The sequence below is a fragment of the Artibeus jamaicensis genome, unplaced genomic scaffold (genome assembly GCF_021234435.1).
Source record: "Artibeus jamaicensis isolate MK-2021 breed Jamaican fruit bat unplaced genomic scaffold, CSHL_Jam_final contig_924, whole genome shotgun sequence".
Classification (NCBI taxonomy): domain Eukaryota; kingdom Metazoa; phylum Chordata; class Mammalia; order Chiroptera; family Phyllostomidae; genus Artibeus; species Artibeus jamaicensis.
The window spans coordinates 153,813-175,114 of record NW_026522015.1 but is presented as its reverse complement, the minus strand read 5'-3'; the positions used below and the strand labels follow the sequence as shown (position 1 = coordinate 175,114).

Sequence of the window (21,302 nt, the reverse complement as noted above, 5' to 3'; positions counted from 1 at the left end):
AACTGAAGCCAAAATTAGAGGTGTATTCCAACTGTAAAGGCTTGTCTGGAGCAGATGTTCTCTGTTCATTGATTTGGTTTTATTTAGTGTGTTGATCTGGTTAATGTAATTTCAATGTATTTTGTCACTCTGTATATAGATGTTTGTTTTCAGTGATCTCATGGACTATTTTTTTATATTGCCGGAAAACAGTTTTCCAGCCAGAACTTATTCTCCCTTTTCTGCTACATTCCTGTTTTTTTAAATTATGGTAATATAGTATTTTTGTGCATAAGGTGTGGTATAAGCTTTACCCATTTGTGTTTTTAATTAAAAGGAGGATTCAATTGTAATTCTTTCTGCACCAGCTTGAGAGTTTCTCCAAGTTTTCTGTATTAATTCTCCTGTATTCCAGAGAACTCAGTGGTCGAGAGGATGAAAAAAAGATTAGAGGCATATTTTTAATGCCATAATTGGATTCGTTAGCTTTAGCTCATGAAATATGTTCAAAGATCAGCTGTACAATTATATTTAATGTCTCATTTTTTAATCTCTTGAAATGAAAAATGGTATGATGATACTAATGCAACAAAGTTTTGCAGCCTAGAAAATACCGCTAAAAACATCCATTATCTGACTTTTTATAGCTAGACATAGAGCAAGTGTATTGAAAGACATTCTGCCTTTTTCTTGTGGCAGTTTTCGCTTTATATTTATATTTTCCACTGACAGTAGTAAAATAGCATTAAAATCACAACAAAATTAAATTATGCTTGTATATAGTGCTTTTCAGTTTACATTGTATAGTTTGATCCTCTTAACTATTGTCTGCAGAAATGGTAGTTCTCAGTATTCCCATTTTCAGGATGAAAAAAGTAAGATTCAGGGAGATTCAGTGCTGCACCCCAAGTAATTCGGCACAGAATGCACAGAGCTAGATTTTGACTCCGGCATTTGGGCCACTGCTCTTTCCAAAACACCATGTTGGCTGCCTGTGCTGGATGTTTGCTTTAAAGATCAGACTATTTGAACTAAGCCCTTTAATAGGAAAGCTCTGGCAACAGCTGGTCTTAGGTGGATTAAAAGTAAAATCAAAGTCCTTGGTTGGAAAGTGGAGTAATCAAGAGAGTGAGAGAAAAGGTTAAAAAGACACTAAAACATCTGAGTGATGTTAAAAGAACTGCGGGATAAGGGCAACACGATTCCTGAGTTTCACGTTTCCTTCTTTTCTCTCCATCCAAACAAGTCTCCATCCCTCCAGTGCTTCTCTGCCTTGTCTCTTATTTCTTTTGGGAAATTTGCCATGCTTTGTCACCACAGGCCACTGTTAATTACAAATAGACTCCAGGGCACATTTCCCAAACTTAAATGCACATTTCATTTCCAGAAAACAAACTATCATCTCTATAAATCTTCCCTTTATATAACATATGGCCTAGATCTCTTCTTTACCTAAGTTACATTGAGAATAATATTTATTTCAAGTTGTATTCACTTGCCATGTCTTCCTTCTTTTCCTTCTGAATTTTCTTTAAATAACTATTCTTTTGTGGTTGAATTCTACTACTTTGTCAACCCACTTCTCTCCCACTTTCCTGACTGTACCCTTGTGTTCATGCTTCTTTCATTCTCAGGAAATCTCATTATGGCAAATACTAAATTGTCTCACAGCCTTGCCCTGAAATTCTAATGAAAACTGAAATGATTTTTAAGCCTTGGCTTCAGCTGAAATACTTGCCACCACATTGTTAGTATAAGTGAAGCTCTTCAGTGTTCAGCGTCCTGATTGTTGGGAAGTCCTTTAGCTACAGTTGTCTTTGCTACTGACCAGATCTGTTAGGTGTGAGCTCTTTGAGCATTCAAAACTAGAAGACCAGTTAGATGTATCTTCTTGTATTAACTTTGCATGTGTCATCAAACATTTTGTGTATGTTTATGTGTATATTTTTACACTTATTTTGTGGTTACCTAATTTTAAATGAACATTTAGTTGTTTTACCAGTACAGGTTTTAAAAATAATTTTAAATGGCCCATAATTCATATCATCCAGGTATCTCTGGGTAATAATAAAAAAATTCTAATGATATAAACATGAGGATAGTACATTCAACTGTGCAGTGATATGTAAATTTCTTCCCCTCAAGTCTTCCCTGAAGGTAAATTCTGTTATCGGTCTCTTGTGTATCCTTCTGGAAATCTTACTATGCATGTGCTAGCCAAAACTGATCTTTTAAACATGACATTTCAACTTAAGATTATTATATGATCACTCTGTGGAATTCATTCATTCAGTAGCTAGTTACTGATGTTCTCTCTATGTTAGACATTGTTCTGCTAGGCACTGGGAATATAGTGTAAACAAAAGCAGGTAAAAGTCTCTGTACTCTTGAAGACAACAAACAAAATATGTCAATAAAATATGTAATATGTTAGATGGTGATTAGTGCTAAGGAGAAAAACAAAGCAGGGAAAGAGTACAGGAAGTTGGGTGTAGGTTGCCATTTCGGACAAGGCCAGCCATGGAAGGTCTCGGCAAGCAGGTGGTATTAGGCCTTGAAGCAGATGCAGGAACAGGCAATGCAGACACTTGGGGGAACTAGAGCCAAGGATGGACCCCAAGCTCAGAAAAAAAACATTTTCTTCTAAATGTCAAGAAGTGTCTCTTTTCTGGGTAAGTCAGCCAAAATGAAGAGAAGAGAGATAATTTATTTGAAGTAATAATCCATTAATAGGTGTCATGTCATTTTATTTATAGAATGGAAATTCTCATTCCTACTTATTCTGAAAAAATGGGGGGATCCAGATAAAAAGTAAGAGTACTCCTGCCTACCTGAAGAAGATGCCGTGGTAATCCAAGAGCTCTGGTTGTGCATTCTTCTTTCACTATTGGTCTTAAAGTTGCTAAAAACTTTTTTTCTAGGTTGGCTGTAAAGACTAATGTATTTTACTTCTTTTCACATAAGGGCCATTTCCGGAATCTTCTCTTTGGGCAGTAGCCATTGCTCCTACCTCCCTAGAATAAATGGAACTGTGCTGAAATGTGGGCCACCTCCTTTCTGTGTGGCGAAGGGAATATCTGCCCTTGTTTCTCCACAATCAAGGCTTAGGTTTGCCTGGCACATGGTGTCATTATAATAATCCTGGCTAAAGATTTTCTAAGTACTAAATTTTCCTTAAGTACTAAATTTCACACACACAGGAGTTGGAAGTCAGTGAGCATTTCTTTGGTTTCTATGGACATAAGAGCAAAGAAAAACAAGATAATAGTTTGTTTCAAAAAGTGTTTTTTGCATTCTAAGTGGGACTTAGTTAGCTCAAAATGAAAGCAGTTTTGTACAACTTACTGAAAATTGAAGCTGTTGGCCTCATCCCAGACTTCTGTACCAAATCCAGTCACTCCTCACCAACCCCTGCTCCACAGTCAAATATACTGTAATGCAGTGCCTGAAGAGTGGCAGGTGTCTTCACTGAGGACTTTGATGGAACTCTATCAGGTCCTTTGTGCTTTGGGAGCGCAGTGTTAGAAATCAGACTGCAGACCCCAAATGGAATCACTTATGCTAACTGAGACTTAACTTATAGTTTCAGCTCTCCTAGAAATGGAATCTTACAGGAGTCTCCGGATCAGCAGTAGTTAGGTAATCTACTTCATAGACCCTTGCCATCCCTTAAAAGAAAAGCAACCTTCTAATATCCAACCTACTTTTTCACCTGTATAACTTCCTTGTCCCTACTCCTGTCTGTGAACGTCTCTCATTTAGTAGAGCTCCTCAGAGTTCCTTTCTATCTGCTAATTGTATGCTGTCTGATTCAAATAAATTTTTCCTCAAATAAACTCATAAAAATTTATAATATGCCCTCAGTTTATCTTTTAACGGTAGTGTACTTGCTGATTTGACTACTTCCAAATGTGGCATGTTTTGATCCTAAAGTGGTCTGACCAGAGGGAACACATTATTATTGTCAGGGAGGGAATGGAAGGAAGGCTTTAAAGAAAAATATACTTTCTTAGAAGTAATTCAAATAAGGAACCACAGCGAGATGAAGAAGAATGTGATTAATAATTAAAAGCTGTGAAACTCTACCCATGTGCCACCCTCACTGGATCAAGCCACTAATATGTGCTCTGAACTATTACAATAGCCTTCTATGTGGCCTATTCTCAATACAGCTGTTCCAGTCTTTAAAATAGAAGTCAGATCATGTCACTCTGCTCGAAAACTTCCTTTGAGCTTCCCTTTTCCCTCACAGTGAAAACCAGAGGCCTTGCGATGATGTACCAGCCCTAGATCATCTGGTACCTCATTCCATCTCTGCCTTCATCTCCCACTTTTCTCCGTTTGCTCTCTCCCTTCAGCCATCCTGTTTTTAAACATGAAAACTCCTACCTCAGGGCCTTTGCATTTGCCTGGAACTGTTGCCTTATCTGCAAGCCCTTTCCCAGTGACTGACACACTCAAGTCCCTCAAATTTTTACTCAAATCACACCTTCTCAAGGACTTTTATCCCCGCTCACCATAATATAAAATTATAGCCTTCCCTCATCTTTGCACTCTCATCCTCTCACCATTTCTTCATTTGAACATATTTTTGTTTACCTATTAATTTTGCTTACTGTTTGTTTTCACCACTAGAACACAAGCTATGAGAGAGCAGGTATTTCTGACTTCTTTATTCACTGCTGTCTCCAGCACCTAGGACAGTACCTGACACCTATTAGGTACTCAGTAGGAACTATTAGTCAGTGGTGAAGGCCAGGAGGGGGACCCGCCTGGGTGGAGGAGAGCAAAGCAGGGGAGGAGTGGGGAACATCCGTAATGCACCAGCAATAAAAAACATGGTTACCCCCCCCACTCCTTAATAATGCATGAATCATGGAAATTTAACTCAGGAAGAAAACTTACATTCTCTAAAAATAATGAAAGTCTGGGGATCAAACAATAAAAATACCTTAAAATGAAAGAAGTGTGGTGCCTCCATCGCCCATGCCTGGTGACAGACATGTTTCCTGGGTGTGTCAGATAGTTGATTCAGAAAGAAAGACCTTGGATGCTCCGAAGTCATGCTTTAAAGCAAATTATGCTGGGAATAGCAATGAGAATAATGGGGAGCGGGGAGGTGATGGAAATTGCAAATGGTTGTTTTCCTTCTAAAATAATGATTTCCAAAGCAAAAGAACTGAATAGGAAATAAATTAACAAAAACTCTGTGTCTCTGAAAACACAAGCTTCATTTGCATTCTGATCTGTGCTGTTTTTCAAGTTCAGTGATCCAAGGTCACAGGGCATTTGTATTTGCATAGACCTTGCTTTGTTAATTCACCTCTGACTAACCCTCTGAATTCTTTTTTATGATAGTTGCATTCTAATGACAATAAAACCAAGCTCTCATAACACCAGCAACATTTATACAGCACTTAGACAACTCCTAAATGCTTTGTCTCTGGAGACCCTAAAAGATAGATCGAGATTATTAACCCCATTTGTACACAAAGAGGAAGTAATTTGCTTAATGTCACCTGGTAAAGCTATTGAACTCATACTTTAACTGCTTTATTTAGAAATAATAGCTTGTTTAATACAGGTCATGTTGCATTAAAGATGGCCTCTTTTTAAATGGACAGCTTCATATTTGGACTTAACTTTATTAGTGACCTGGAACTAATAGTATTCCAGATTTCTATAAGACCAGGGTCTTAAATTCTCTCTGAAGTTAGGAGACTAATGCAGAGAACTGAGAGATGTGAGATTCCCAAAGCCATTTTGGTATTGACCAGGACCAGGCCATTCTGTAATGGTAGGCTTAGGTGTGATTGGGGGACCTTCCCAAGCCATGATTTAAGTCCTGTTTGAATTTCTTTGCTTTTATTTTTGGGGTTGATAAAGTTCCCCTTGGTTCAAAAAATCAGTATAACTAACATTGAAAATCACAGGTAACTGAGAAATGGAGACAAATCCTCATTAGGAGGATTTCAAGTGCCTATCAGTATTACAGGAAACACAGGATGAGCATTACCGAAACTGTATTAAAGTTGTGTTTGGAGCCCATTTTACTTGTTTTCTACTGTGGCTCATTCTTTTTCCTTCCAGAGCAGTATTATGAAAAGACCTCAACTTCAGTTCAATGAACATGGCAACTAATCAGGAAGTTCTGAGGAAAAATAAAAGAGAGGGGGCTATTTGTAAGTTCATGTCTGTAGCAAGAAAGGACTAGAAATCCACAGCATCTAAAAGAATTATGAATTATGAAGACTTGCTGACTTTGAATACTGATAGTTAAGAAAAAAATGTCTAATCTTTCAATGTTTGACAGTTTTTCAAACTTCTTTCATTTTATCTTTACAGTGACATTTGTTTAGTGCCAGCAACAACAAAAAATGTACAACCAAGTTATAATTTTCATATTTAAAAATATTTTCCTTTTATGGGAAATGCAGTCATTCTCATTTACTATTCCTAAATCTGATTTACTACATTTCCCTCCCTTTCTTTATAATCTGACTTATTATTTGTAATATCTACTAAGGATAAGAATTGCAGTTTTGATAACAATGGGTGATTTAGCTGGGTCTTTAAAACTTTGTGTTAAAAATCAGAAGTATTCTGCACATGAAATTTAAAAACATTTTGTATCCAAGTATATTAAATTGCTCAGACCAAAGAATAAATTGATAGAATGATAAAATTGCTAGCTTATAAATCAAGTCAGGTTAAACTTTATAATTAAGATCTTTGAAAGGCTCATAAAGTGGTGGAAGTGGAGGCCTCTGCATATAAGGTATAACTCTCAGAACCTATGAAATCAAGGGGGCTTTGGTGCTTTATAATAAAATGTAGCTAAAGCATCCTGGAAAGCAGTCTTCTAGCCATATACATGGCCTTCTTAAGGTAATTTAAGCAGAACAACAGATTGACAGGTCTGAATTGTATAAGTGATAATTTGGTGAAAAGGTGAATTCTGCAAATTATACGGGTCAAGTCTATACAACTTTTCTGAACTTTGAGAGACAGTCTGGAATCTATTATGTTTTTCGTGGTCGGATTAGCTTTCAACCAAATTAAATGTTTGCTCTTTTCTATCCCTATGTTTAGCCAGAAGTTGAAATACAGAATTATCTGTTACCTACTTATTGAATTTTTAAATCTGACTAAATTAAATAGTAAGCATGTGACTAACCTGATTACACATAAAAGTTGAAGTTTTTTTTATTACCTTGTATATCTGCTCTTTGCCCACAGCATTATGGCAATCTGAATTTTTTTCTGTTCAACAATAAACATTAACATTGATACTAAATTTTAAAGAAAGAAATGTTGCGTGTTGGATTCTTTGTTAAAGTTCTCAAATATTAATCAAATTGGTGCAACATTTAATTAAGACTCATTGTCACCTTATATTTTGTTTTTGTGTGGTTTTATTTTCTTATTGAATTTATTGGGGAGACATTGGTTAATAAAATTATACAGGTTTCTGTTATACAGTTCTATAACACTTCATATGTATATTGTGTGTTCACCACCCAACTCAAGTCCACTGTCACTTTATGTTAATGGAAGGTGCATAAGTAATCATATTTTGTGATGCTTAATATACTTTATTTTTTTATAAAATAGTTTCACTGTCTTTTTGCCTTTGAAGTTTCCACTTTTTAAAATTTCACCTTCATTTATTCTTTCTCTAACATTCTACCTTGCATTGTCATTACCTTCTTCCTAACAGATTTCTTTTTAATTAAATTTTATTACTTATACTATTACAGTTGTCCCATTTTCCCCCTTTTACCCTCCTCTACCTAACATACCCTCAGGCAATCTACCCAACATTGTTCATGTCCATGAGTCATGCATATAAATTCTTTGGCTACTCCATTTCCTATACTGTACTTTACATCCGCATGGTTATTCTGTAATTACCTTTTTGTACTTCTTAATCCCCCCACCTCTTTACCCATTTCCCTACACCCCCCATCCAGCAGTCATCAAAACACTGTCCATATCCATGATTCTGTTTCTGTTTTTCTTGTTTGCTTAGTTTATTTTTAAATTTGATTTTTGAGAGATATGTATGTATTGCCATTTTATTCTTCAAAGTTTTTATCTTTTTCTTAAATAAGTCCCTTTAACATTTCATATATACTGGTTTGGTGATGATAAACTCCTTTAGGTTTTTCTTGTCTTGGAATCTCTTTATCTGCACTTCAATTCTAAATGATAGCTTTGCTGAGTAGAGTAATGGGTTCCTGCTTTTCATGACTCTGAATATTTTTTCCCAATTCCTTCTAGCCTGCAAAGTTTCTTTTGAGAAATCAGCTGACAGTCTCATGGGAATTCCCCTGTAGGTAACTAACTGCTTTTCTCTTATTGTTTTTAAGATTCTCTCTTTGTCTTTAACCTTTTGAATTTTAATTATGATATGTCTTAGGTGTGTCTTGGAGTGGGCCTCTTCACATCCATCTTGTTTGGGACTCTGTGTGCTTTCCAGACTTGTATGTTTGTTTCCTTCACCATATTAGGAAAGGTTTTTTTTTCCATTATTTTTCTCAATAGATTTCCAATTTGTTGCTCTTTCTCTTCTCCTCCAGCACCCCTATGATGTGAATGTTGGACCTCTTTTTTTAATTTAATTGTTCAAGTACAGTTCAAGTACTTGTTCAAGTACTAAAAGATAGAAATCTTTTACTCCTATCCCAGCCTACCCCTCCAGTGCTCCCCACTTCCCTCCCATTTCCATCCCCCTTAGTTGTCCATGTGTCCTTTATACTAGTTCCTGTAAATCCTTCCCCCTTTTCCCCTGAAATTCCCTCCCCTCTACCCTCTGGTCATTATCCCCCTGTTCTCTATTTCAGTGTCTTTGGTTATATTTTGCTTGCTTGTTTGTTTAGTTGTTTAGTTTCCTGTTAAAGGTGAGACCATATGGCATTTGTCTTTCAACACCTGGCTTATTTAATGCAGCATAATGTTTTCCACTTCCATCCATGCTGTTGCAAAGGGTAGGAGCTCCTTCCTTCTTTCTGCTGCATAGAATTCCATTGTGTATATGTACCATAATTTTTTGATCCATTCATTTACTGACAGGCACCTAGGTTGCTTACAGCTCTTGGCTATTGTAAATTGTACTACTATGAATATTGGGTGCGTATGGTTCTTTTGGATTGGTGTTTCAAGGTTCTTAGGATATAATCCTAGCAGTGAAATTGCTGGGTCAAAAGGCAGGTCCATTTTTAGTTTTCTGAGAAAATTCCATACTGTTCCCCACAGTGGCTATACCAGTCTGTAATCCCACCAACAGTGCACTGGGGTCCCCTTTTCTCCCCAACCTCTCCAACACTTGTTGCTTTGTTTATGATGACCATTCTGACTGGTGTAAAGTGATATCTCATTGTGGTTTTACTTTGCATCTCTCTGATGGCTAGTGATACTGAGCATCTTTTCATGTCTCTCTGGATCCTCTGTATGTCCTCCTTGGAGAATTGTCTGTTCAAGTCCTTTGTCCACTTTTTAATTGGGTTGTTTGTCTTCTTAGAGTGGAGTCATGTAAGTTCTTTGTATATTTTGGAGATTAAACCCTTGTCTGAGGTATCATTAGCAAATATGTTTTCCCATATAGTTGGTTCTCATTTTATTTTAATACTGTTTTCTTTAGCCATGCAAAAGCCTTTAATTTTGATGTGATCCCATTTGTTTATTCTTTACTTTATGTCTCTTGCTGTAAGGGATGTATCAGTAAAAATGTTGCTGTGTGAAATATCTGAGATTTTCTTGCCATTGTTTTCCTCTAGGACTTTAATGGTGTCATGGCTTATATTTAAGTCTTTTATCCACCTTGCATTTATTTTGGTGTATGGTGTAAGTTGGTGCTCAAGTTTCATTTTTTTGCATGTAGCTGTCCAGTTCTCCCAACATCATTTGTTGAAGAGGCTATCTTTACTCCATTTTAGGTTACTTCCCCTTTTGTCAAATGTTAATTGACTATAGAGAGTTGGGTTTATTTCTGTGCTCTCTGTTCTGTTCCATTGGTCTATGTGCCTGTTTTATACCAGTACCAGGCTGTTTTGATTACAGTGGCCTTGTAATACAGTTTGACACCAGGTATTGTAATCCTTCCTACTTTGTTCTTCTTTCTCAAAATTGCAGCTGCTATTTGGGGTTATTTATGGTTCCATATAAATTTTTGAAGTGATTGTTCTATGTCTGTGAAGTATGTCGTTGGTACTTTAATAGGTATTGCATTGAATCTGTACATTGCTTTGGGCAGTATGGACATTTTGATGATGTTAATTCTTCCAATCCATGAACAAGGTATATGTTTCCATTTGTTTGTGTCTTCCTTGATTTCTTTCTTCAGTGTTGTGTAGTTTTCTGCATACAGGTCTTTTACCTCCTTGGATAGGTTTATTTCTAGGTATTTTATATTTCTTTTTGCTATATCAAATGGTATTTTTTTCTTGATTTCTGCTTCTGCTGTTTCATTGTTGGTATACAAAAATGCCTTTGATTTCTGGATATTGACTTTGTATCCTGCTGTTTTGCCAAATTCATTTATTAGGTTGAGCAGTTTTGGGGTAGACTGTATAGGATTTCCCATGTACACCACCATGTCATCTGCAAAGAGTAACAGTTTTGTTTCCTCCTTTCCAATTTGCATGCTTTTTATTTCCCTTTTTTTTTGTCTGATCTCTGTGGCTAAAACTTCCAATACTATATTGAATAGAAGTGGTGAAAGTGGACAACCTTGTCTTGTTCCTAATCTCAGTGGAAAAGATCTTAGTTTTTTCCCATTGAGCATGATGTTGGCTATAGGTCTTTCATATATGGCCTTTATTATATTGAGAAATGATCCCTCTATTTCCACATTGCTGAATATTTTTACTATGAGTGGGTGTTGTACCTTTTCAAAAGCTTTTTCTGCATCTATTGATATGATCACATGTTTTTGTCTTTGCTTTTGTTTATGTGATGTATTACACTTACTAATTTGCAAATATTGAACCATCCTTGCATCCCTGGGATGAAACCCACTTGGTCATGGTGTATGATTTTTTTAATGTATTAAATTAAATGTGGTTTGCCAATATTTTGTTAAGGATTTTAGCATCTATGTTCATCAGCAATTTTGGCCTGAATTTTTCTTTCTTTATTGTATCTTTATCTGGTTTTGGGATTAGGATGATGCTGGCTTCATAAAAAGAGTTTTGGAGTCTTCTATTATTTTGCATATTTTGGAATAGTCTTTAAAGAACAGGGGTTAGCTCTTCTTTAAATGCTTTGTAAGTTCTCTGTGAAACCATCTGGTCCAGCGCTTTTGTGTGTCAGGAGATTTTTGATTACTGCTTCAATTTCATTTGCTGTTATTGATCAGTTCAGGCTTTCTGCTTCTTCTTCATTCAGTTTTGGAAGATTATATTTTTCTAGAAATTTGTCCATTTGACCTTAGGTTTTCAAATTTCTTGACATACAGTTCTTCATAGTAATTCCTTACAATCATTTGTATTTCTGTGGTGTCAGTTGTAATCTCTCCTCTTTCATTTATGATTGTGTTTATTTTGGTTCTCTCTCTTCTTTTCTTTTCTTTTTTAAAAATTTTATTTATTTATCTTTAGAGAGGAAGGGAAGGCGAGAAGGAGAGAAATATCAATGTACGGTTGCCTCTCGTGAGTCCTCTACCTGGGAACTGGCCTGCAACCCAGGCATTGCCCTGACTAGGAATTGAATCTTGATCACGTGGTTCGCAGGCCTGTGCTCAATCCACTGAGATACACCAGCCAGGGCATCTCTCTTCTTTTCTTGATGAGCCTGCTTAAAGGCTTGTCTATCTTGTTTATCTTTTCAAAAAACAGCTCCTGGATTCATTGATTCTTACAATTGTGCTTTTAGTCTCTATATTATTTAATTCTGCTCTGATATTAGTTATTTCCTTCCTTCTACTTTCTCTGGACTGTCTTTGTTGTTGTTCCTCGAGTTCTTGTAGGCATAGGGTTAGGTTCTTTGTTTGAAATGTTTCTTTCTTCAAGTCCTTTTCCCATTTTTTAATAGAGGGGAGAAGGAAGGGAAGTTAAGGGGAAAAAGGGGAAGGGATTTGGAGGAACAAATAGGAAGGACACAGGGACGAGAACTAAGGGGGGTGGAAATGGGAGGGAGGTGGGGAGCAAGGGGCGGGGGAGGCTGGGAAGGGAAAAATAGACAAAAAACTGTACTTGAAAAATAACTAAATAAAATTAATTTAAAAATTTAAAAAAAAAGAAATGTTTCTTTCTTTTTTTGGTAGACTTGTATTGATACGAATGTCCCTCTCAGGACTGCCTTCACTGTATCCCATAAGTTTTGGGTTGTCATGAGTTCATTTTCATTTGTTTCCAGAAACTTTTTGATTTCTTCCTTAATTTCATTCTTGACACATTCATTGTTTAATAGCATAGTATTCAATCTCCATGATTTTGAATGTTTTGGGTCTTTTCTCTTGGGGTTGGTTTTCAATTTCAGTCCCTTGTGATTGGAGAAAATGCTTGGGATGATTTCAGTTGTCTTGAATTTGTTGAGGCTTGTTTTATGTTCTATGATGTGGTCTATCTTTGAAAATTGTTCCATGCACATTTGAAAAGAATGTGTAGTTAGCTTCTTTAGGGTGAAGGGCTCTATATATATATATCAGTTAAGTCTGTTTCATGTAGGGCATTGTTCAGTGCCACAATACCTTTGTTGATATTTTGTTTGGAAGATCTGTCCATTTTTGACAGTGGGGTGTTAAAATCCCCTACTATAATTGTGTTGCTGTCAATATCTTTCTTAAAGTCCTCTAAGATTTCCTTTATATGTTTGCGTGCTCCTATGTTGGGTACATATATATTTTCAATGTTTATGTCTTCCTGGTGGATTCCTTCCTTGAGTATTATGAAGTGATCTTCTGGGTCTCTTTTTATGGCCCTTTTTTGAAGACTATTTTATCTGATATGAGTATTGCTACCCCAGCTTTTTTTTTCTGGCCATTTGCTTAGAAAATTTGTTTACAAACCTTCACCTTTAGTCTGTGTAGGTCTTTTGTCCTGAGATGGGTCTCTTGTAGGCAGCATATGTGTGGGTATTGCTTTCTTATTCATTTAGTTATTCTATGTCTTTTGATTGGAGCATTTAATCCATTTACATTTAAGGTTATTATTGATAGGTACTCATTCATTGTCATTTTTATACCTGTGTTTCTCTTTGTCTCTCTCTTTTCCTTCCTTTCCTTAAAGCAGTCCTTTTAGTGTTTCTTGCAGAGCTGGTTTGGTGGAGGTGTATTCTTTTAAACTTCCTTTGTCTTGGAAGCTCTTTATTTGGCCTTCTATCTTGATTGAGAGCCTTTCTGGGTAAAGTAGCCTTGGTTGCAGGCCTCTGGTTCTCATTACTTGGAATATTTCTTGCCATTCTCTTCTTTCTTGGAGTGTTTCCATTGAGAAGTCAGTAGCTAACCTTATTGGGGCTCCCTTGTATGTTATTTCTTTTTTCTCCCTTACTGACTTTAAGATTCTCTCTTTGTCTTGGAATTTTGTCATTTTAATGATGATGTGTCTTGAAGTGGGCCTTTTTGGGTTCCTCTAGATTGTGACTCTCTGTTTCCTAGATTTATGTGAATTTTTCTCTCATCAAGTTAGGGAATTTTCCATTATTACTTTTTCAAATAGATTTTCTATCCCTTGCTCTTTTTCTTCTCCTTCTGGTATCCCTGTTATTCAGATATTATTATGTTTCATATTGTATTGCATTTCTCTTAATCCCGCTTCATTTTTTCTGAGCCTCCTTTCCTTTTCTTGCTCTTTCTAGGATTTTTTTTCTACTTTGCCCTCCAACTAGCTGATCCAATCTTCTGCTTCATTGATCCTGCTTTTGATCCCTTCCACTGTGTTCTTCAGTTCAGAAATTGTATTCTTCATTTCCTCTTGGCCCTTGTTCATAGTTTCTGTTTCCTATTTCATGTTGATATAGTTTGCGGTGAGTTCATTGTAGTTTCCCTATAGTTTCTGGTAGTTCCTTGTGAGCTCTTTGAACTTACTTGTAACTAGTACTTTGAATTCAGTATCTGATAGCTGACCTGCCTCTATTTCATCTAGCATTCTTTTTTAGTCTTCCTCCTTTTCTTTCATTGGGGGGTTGTTTCTTTGTCTTCCCATTGATTAGGGGACTCTTCTTGCTAGCTTCATCTTCTTAAATTGATTTGTTCTGGCTTCCTGGATTTATCGTGTGCACTTCTGTGGTATAATACCTGTGAGATTCAGTGGTATAGTCTCCTTGATCTCCACAGCTTACTGGTTTTGGGTTGTCCTTTACATTGGCTCTGAGTTTGTCTTTGGGTTTTTGTTGTTTTTTGGTCTTTCTTTTGTGGGTCCTTCCCACCAGCTGGTGAACTGATGGTTCCTCTGTCCACCACCCATGTCGATTTGTTGTGCTGGTGAGGGCGGGTGTGTTGAAGCTTCATCTTCTGCGTGTACAGGGTTTTGTGGATTCTCTTTTGCTCTTATTCAGTTGTTTGCACTGGATAGTTTCTCCACTGTTTAGTTGTATTTCCAGAGAGGTCTTGGGTTGAGGTTTGTGTGGATCACCTTCTTCTGTTGTTATCTGTTGGTGGTTCCTTTGTTGTTGGGTTTCCTCTTCCAGCAGATACCCTGGTGTTCACCACTTCCACCTACTCTTTTTTTTATAATCAGTTGTAAGGGAAGGCAAAATGGTTTATGACAGCAGGAGACTATTCTATGATATTACAGTAGCAGCGAGTAGAGAAGAGATAGGAGATCCCCTGGCTATGTACAGCAATACCTGTAATCTTCAACCCAACTAGCCAATTTTTTCGGAAGGATGGATAGAATATAAGGCTCTCATTGTGGAGGGAAGGCTCATTAGTTGGATGTAGAAAAGAGTGAGGTTGAGGGAGGTCAGATTCTGAGGTAAGGTGAGAATAAAGGATGGTAAGTAGGTGTAGTGTGAGAGAGAATAGAGTTAACCACTACAGTATTATAATTCAGGCAACAATGAAGTGGGCTAAGATCTTGGGGAAGGGGGTGTTGTGTAGTATTTACAATAGTATGTAATGGCTATTATTTACAATAATATTAGAGCAACAATCATATGACAGAGTCTATGAGATACCAAGTTTAGGGAGTATTGGATCTTCAATAGTGTGTTGATGGAGCACAGGTGAAGTAAAGGACAGAAAATTAGCAATAGATTATGAATGAGGGGACAGGGGAAACCTGTCAAATGATACAACATAGCCAGCCAAGGCAAAGAAGACTATACAGAAAGGGGAGGAATACAAAGATACTATTAAAATAAAAAATGTAGGAATAATGAAAAAATACACATATGCAGTAAGTGATAGTTTCTGTGCTATAGCAAAGTGAATTTTGTCTCTCTGTCTCTACTGTTGGGATGCCCCCTCTTTGTGTCCAACTCTGGTCTTTTCACTGTTCCAAGATTTTTGTCTCACTTCGGGGGGTGGCGCAAAAAGAAAAAAAAGGCAGCAGAAGGGAGGAAAAAGTTGTAGGTTTGGAAAGAAAGGAAGAAGGAATAAAACAAGAAGCAAGAAGAGAGAGGGTAAAAGTATTGAAAGATAAAACAATAATAAAGTTAAAAAATAAAAGGTTATTTAAAAAAAACAACAAAAAACCCCAAAACCTTTTGTTGGTTTTCAGCTGGCCAAACCGTTTCTTCTGGTCACACTTGCTACAGCAGTGTGAGGGGTGATCAGTGTGGACTTTCTTTCTTCTCAGTGAACTCAGCCAGTCTCACGAGTGCTCCCCCAAGATCTGGACTGGCGCCTCTCCCCAGCGCCCTGCTGAGAGCAGACTTTCCCCAGGAGTCACAGCCCTGGGCTGGTGTGCGGGCGTGAGCTCCCCACCAGGCTTCCCTGGTCCCATAGGCTTGGACACGAACCTTCCCCAGTGCTATGGAGAAAGGCAAGGGCGACTCTCAATTCTCCCAAGCCGGTGACCACAGACTCCACGGGTGATCAAAGCCTTCTTGTTTGCTTCCTTGTGCCCATTCCTCACTCTGACACTTTAAGGAAACAGATCTCTCGGTGTTTTTCAAACTGCACCCAGCTGGGTGGGGAGGGAGCTGATGACCCTGCTCTCTTTCAAGGACCTTGCTGTCAGCCCACGGCTCCCAAAGAGTTCACGGCAGACCTGGCCTGGGGCCCAGTGGAGGCGGCAACCTTGGCCTGTGGCCTCTGCTCTGTTCCCTTGGACCTTGTTGACCTGCAGCTGTATCCTCACCATCTGGTCATTCAGTGTCCACTACAATTTCTAGACTCCTATTTTCCCATATGCTCGGTCATTGTTGGCTATTTGCTGTGTTCCTCTGCAGATCAGCCGGGTTTTTCTCCCATATGTGAGGGGAAGTGGAATCCTATGTCTTACTCCACCACCATCTTCTCTTTCTGCCTTGGACCTCTTGAAGTTGTCCCAGAGGCTGCTTATACTATCCTCATTTTTTTGGATTCTTTTTTCTTCTTGTTCTGGTTGGTTGTTTTTTCTTCTTTGTATTCCAAGTCATTGATTTGATTCTCAGTTTCATTCACTACATTGTCGTCTCCCTGTAAATTGTTCTGTATTTCAAGTAGTGTATCCTTTGTTTCTGGCTAGATCTGTTTTATGCTGCTGAGGTCCTCACTAAGCTCTTTGAGCATCTTTATAACCAGTGTTTTGAATTCTGCACCTGATAAATTGCTTATCTCCATTTTTTTTAGTTCTTTTTCTGTATTTTTGATTTTTTTTTTCATTTGGGCCATGTTTCTTTGACTCCTAATTTTGGCAGCCTCCCTGTGTTTGTTTCTATTAAACAGTATTAATCAAATGTGAGCAACATAAGTTACCAGGCTTACAAATTCAGGTAACTCACTTTTAATCATATTAAACCTCATTAGTAAATTATATAATAGAATCTTAAGAGATTCTGTTTTGATCAACTCTAGAGAATTAAAAATTGCAGTGATGTTTATAATTTCTTATTTGATCATGATAATTCTTTGATATGTTAAACACTATCTTTCATCTGAAACCTTCAAAGAGTTTCACCTATTTTCATAACTGTATAGGAATTCAGTTGTAGTTCTTGCCCTCATTTTCAGTTAGTCATTTTTAAATTGTTATAGCAGCTAACTAGGTATTATTTTTGATCAAGTGATTCCTTCCCAACCCTCTCTTCTCCAGCCTCTTTAAAGTATGTCAGTGGCTCCCATTGTCCTTAAGATAAAGACTGAAAGATCTGTAGGGCGACGTGTGACCAGACCTCTACCTCCTTCTTCAGCTTCAACTCTCCTCCTCTGCTCTGCTCAGCCCACTCTCTCCTTCCCAGCCCTGTTCATCAGTCATTTCTTTAAGAATGACCAACCTTCTTTACTAAGCCAGTTCCTGTCATTACATACTCTAGAAGCTTCACACATCTCTGCTTTGATGACTTCTCAAAGTTGATATTTTAGATTCTTTTCTGTGATTATTTGGTCAATATCTACCTCCTGTACTTGGCTATGAGCTTCATGAGGGTGAAGACGGGTCTAGTTTGCTGAGGTTTTCATCGTTATCTTTTACCACTATATTTCTAGTATTTAGATAGAGACTGGCAAGTGATAGACATTTAATAAATATTTGTTGAGAGTATGAGGGAATGAATGAACAAATGCTATATGAGGACAGGACAGGACTTTAAAAAATTCTGTTAAATATTGTACCTACAGGCCCAGAACAATGCCTGGGCCATGAACAGTGCTCATTAAATATTTGTTGAATGAATAAATTTTCCTGACTTTTCAAAGTCATAAAAAGTATTAATGGGATGGTATAAAATGTAAGTTGAATTTTTTTCTGGCAAATATCCTATTAGATTTATTATCGTACAGAATTAGAAGGAAGTCCACAGCCATACCCATGTGGTTATATAAAACTTTTATTGGTTTTCCTTAGAATCTTTTCTTACCAGCACTTTACATGTTCAATATGTAAAATATGTAAACATGAACTGCTTTTGCTTCATTTTTTAAAAGATTATATTTATTTACTTTTAGAGAGATAGGAAGGAAAGGAGGCAGAGAGGGAGAAAAACATTGTTGTGTGAGAGAGAAGCAACTGCCTCTCACATGCACCCAACTGGGAACCTTGCCCACAACCCAGGCATGTGCCCTAACTGGGAATTGAACCACCATTGTTTTGGTTTGCAGGCTGGCACTCAGTCTACTGAACCACACTAGCCAGGGCTGCTTTTGCTTCTTGAATAGAGTTGGGTCTGTTTCTCTCCAATTTCATTCTGTATCTTAGTTGAGGATAACATTATTTGGAGATTGTGTTCCAGGGCAGGGGTACCCAGGGGAGACTGGAGAACCTGGGGCCATACTGGGGACATCTGCCCACCCAGGCATGAGATCTTATCTTCCCAATTCAAACCTGAAGTCATCTTTGTTTCTTTATTTTCTTCATCACCAGACCCTCTACACACACACACACACACACACACACACACACACACACACAGATATATATTCAGGGTCACTCTGCTAAGACTTTGAGCTGCTTTTGGGCTGGGATCCTAGCTTACTTGCCTAGACTACCAAATCCCTGTAATGTTTCTTGACAGAGTATGTTTTGTAACTGGTAGATGAAAATTTTTCCCAATTTTACTTTCTTATTTAGGAAGGAAATTGACAACCTCACCAAGTGGTATACATGTTTCACTGTTTAACCATCGTTACCCTAGAGACATTCTTCACTGTACTGCTCATGGTGTGTCCCATGACAACTTGCATCAGAACCCCCCAGGGCTGTCTGTTAGTGAAGTGGATTTCCAGGCCCTCCCTACACTTACTGAATCAGATTCTCTCCAAAACTTTCAATGTTCTAAGTACAATGTTGTTTTATATAGCATCCTGTAAATCTTCTCTATTTGTCTGGTTTATATTTAATGAAGTTGAAAAATAGTTTTTCACTATATGCTATAAAAATTCTTAGGACCTTCATGTATTTACTGACAATTTCACTAGCCTCATTTAAACTTTTTCTTCCCTGGGAAAAGTAAACACTGTTACTTTAATTGTCTTTAGTAGGACTAATATAATAACTTTTAATAATGTTGCTTTACTGTTCTGGATACATTAATATTTTTAAATTAGAATAGATTTAATTTAATGTTCCTATTATGTTCATGACATGTTGACTCTACTAGGTAGGGTGGTCAGCTGGTGCAGCAAACCCCTAAATTATAGAAACTTCATTGGATTAAAGGTCCTTTCTTGCTCACGTAACAGTCTAGTGCTTGTAATGTAGATCATTTATATGAAGGGAAGGATCTCTATTTGTCTCCCTTCGGGGACCTATGCTGACAGAGGCCATGACATGTGACTTCTAGTCACGCTGAGCATTGACATCCAGCACACTGGAGAGCTAAGAGCGGTGGGAAAACATACTTCTTAAACATCTGGGCAAAGAAGTGATACATATTAGCTCTGTCACATCTCACAGCCCCACTCACATATAGGGAGAGCTGGAAATGCCAAGCCTGGACAGGAGCCTCTTCCCCACAACCACTCTACATGTGACAGCTAACCATTACTGCACACTGCATTGCTAGGCTTCTATTTATAGTTGTAGTAATTCCTCCTATAAAACCATAAATGTAATAACAATATATGTGACAGTATGATTATCACTGCACTGAGAGATAGTAAGATGACGTATGCCCAACCTGCCATAGATCAGTGTCATTTGCCCACTATTGGATGTTCATACCAGTCATGAGTGATGATTGCACTTCAAACAGTCAAAAAGCTTCTGGGGCGGTCAGTCTTCAGTCTGTTTAATTGGTTTATCAAGGGATTGGTGGTTTCCTTTCTCTAAAAACTAAAGCAGGATGCACCTGAAAGTTTCCCATCAGAAGGAATCTATCAGCCTTTTTTCCATCCTGACATTTAAAAGGTCATGGAGTTGGTACCAAGTCCCAGCAAATTTACTAGTCTTGCAAGAGGATAAGATTGGGGCTAAAAGTTAGGACATTGTGTACCCAGAACACCAACCAGCCAGGTGGTGGTAGAGGTGAGTCCATCTGGGCACCATCTGCTTGAGGTATGATTTGGAGAACCTGCTATATTTTAGAACATACTCTGTTCTTTGGAATGGGTTATGTTTCATAGCTTGCCGAAATGGGGATAACTGGGTTTTGAGATGGTTTTGGCTTTTTCTCATACCATGCTGAATTAAGCTGCTGGGTAACAGACATACCCAGAGAAACTAAAGATAAATGCCAATTTTAACAGGGTTGTTTGTTTATCCTTTTCTCTCTGGTTAATAAGTATGCATGGACCCCAAGTTCAGTCAAGAGAGCATGTCAAAAGCAGAAAGTTAGGAAAAAAGAAGTGTTTGGGGATTAGTTCATGATTTTGGTACTACTGAAGTTTTGTTCAAATCAAAGATTAAAATAAGTTTATTAATTGCTGTCATTTTATAGTGATAAAAGCTCAAAACAATTTTGCATGCTACAAAAATACATAATAGTACATGGTAATAAATATATTGTTACATGTAAGATTTTCAAAATCAATACTTTAAAAAGTATTTCTCAGCTGTTTACTTTTTTAAGAGTGTAAACAAGGGCCCTGGCTGGTGTAGCTCAGTGGACTGAGTGCGGGCCTGCGAACCAGAGAATTGTGGTTCAATTTCCAGTCAGGGCACATGCCTGGGTTGCAGGCCAGTTCCCAGTGGGGGATGCACAAAAGGCAACCACACACTGATGTTTCTCTCCCTCTCTTCTTCCCTTTCCCTCTAAAGATAAATAAATAAAATCTTTTAAAAAACTGCTATAAAAAAGAGTGTGAACAGGAAATAATTATCATCATGGAAAACACTGAAAACATCATTACAATTGGCTCAAGGGGATAGATGCTTGGTATTTTAATGTAGTCTATCCTTTGCTGTATCATCAATAAGGCCAGTTTTCAGAAATCAACCTCACAGGAACCAAAAAGTAAGCATGTTTAATGTCCTCATAGTTGTTCCATAGAGTATAAGCCAAATGAGATCCTGGATGGTTTTGTTTAGGAATAATTGTTACCTACTAGCATTTCCAATAATTGATTTTTCTTGTTTTAAATGTTATAGATTTTAATTTAAAAAAATGCAAACATATTCCTGCAAAAAAATTTATGCCAGTCAATAGTTTGATCTACTTTGGCAAGACTAGGGGAGGTCTAATATTTTATTTTTCCATGAGTGGCTTAGGCAAATATTCACTTTCTTGAATTATTAAAATCTTTATTTAATACTTATATACCATTAAATTACCTTTATTGTAACTGGTTTATTGTGTGTACT

General features: G+C 37.4%; 1 protein-coding gene across 1 annotated transcript in view; it reads left to right on the top strand.

The window, feature by feature from the left end:
• NRCAM (neuronal cell adhesion molecule) overlaps positions 1-21,302 on the top strand; it is a 172,665-nt gene that overhangs the window by 148 nt on the left and 151,215 nt on the right. The gene's annotated exons all lie outside the window — the stretch shown is intronic.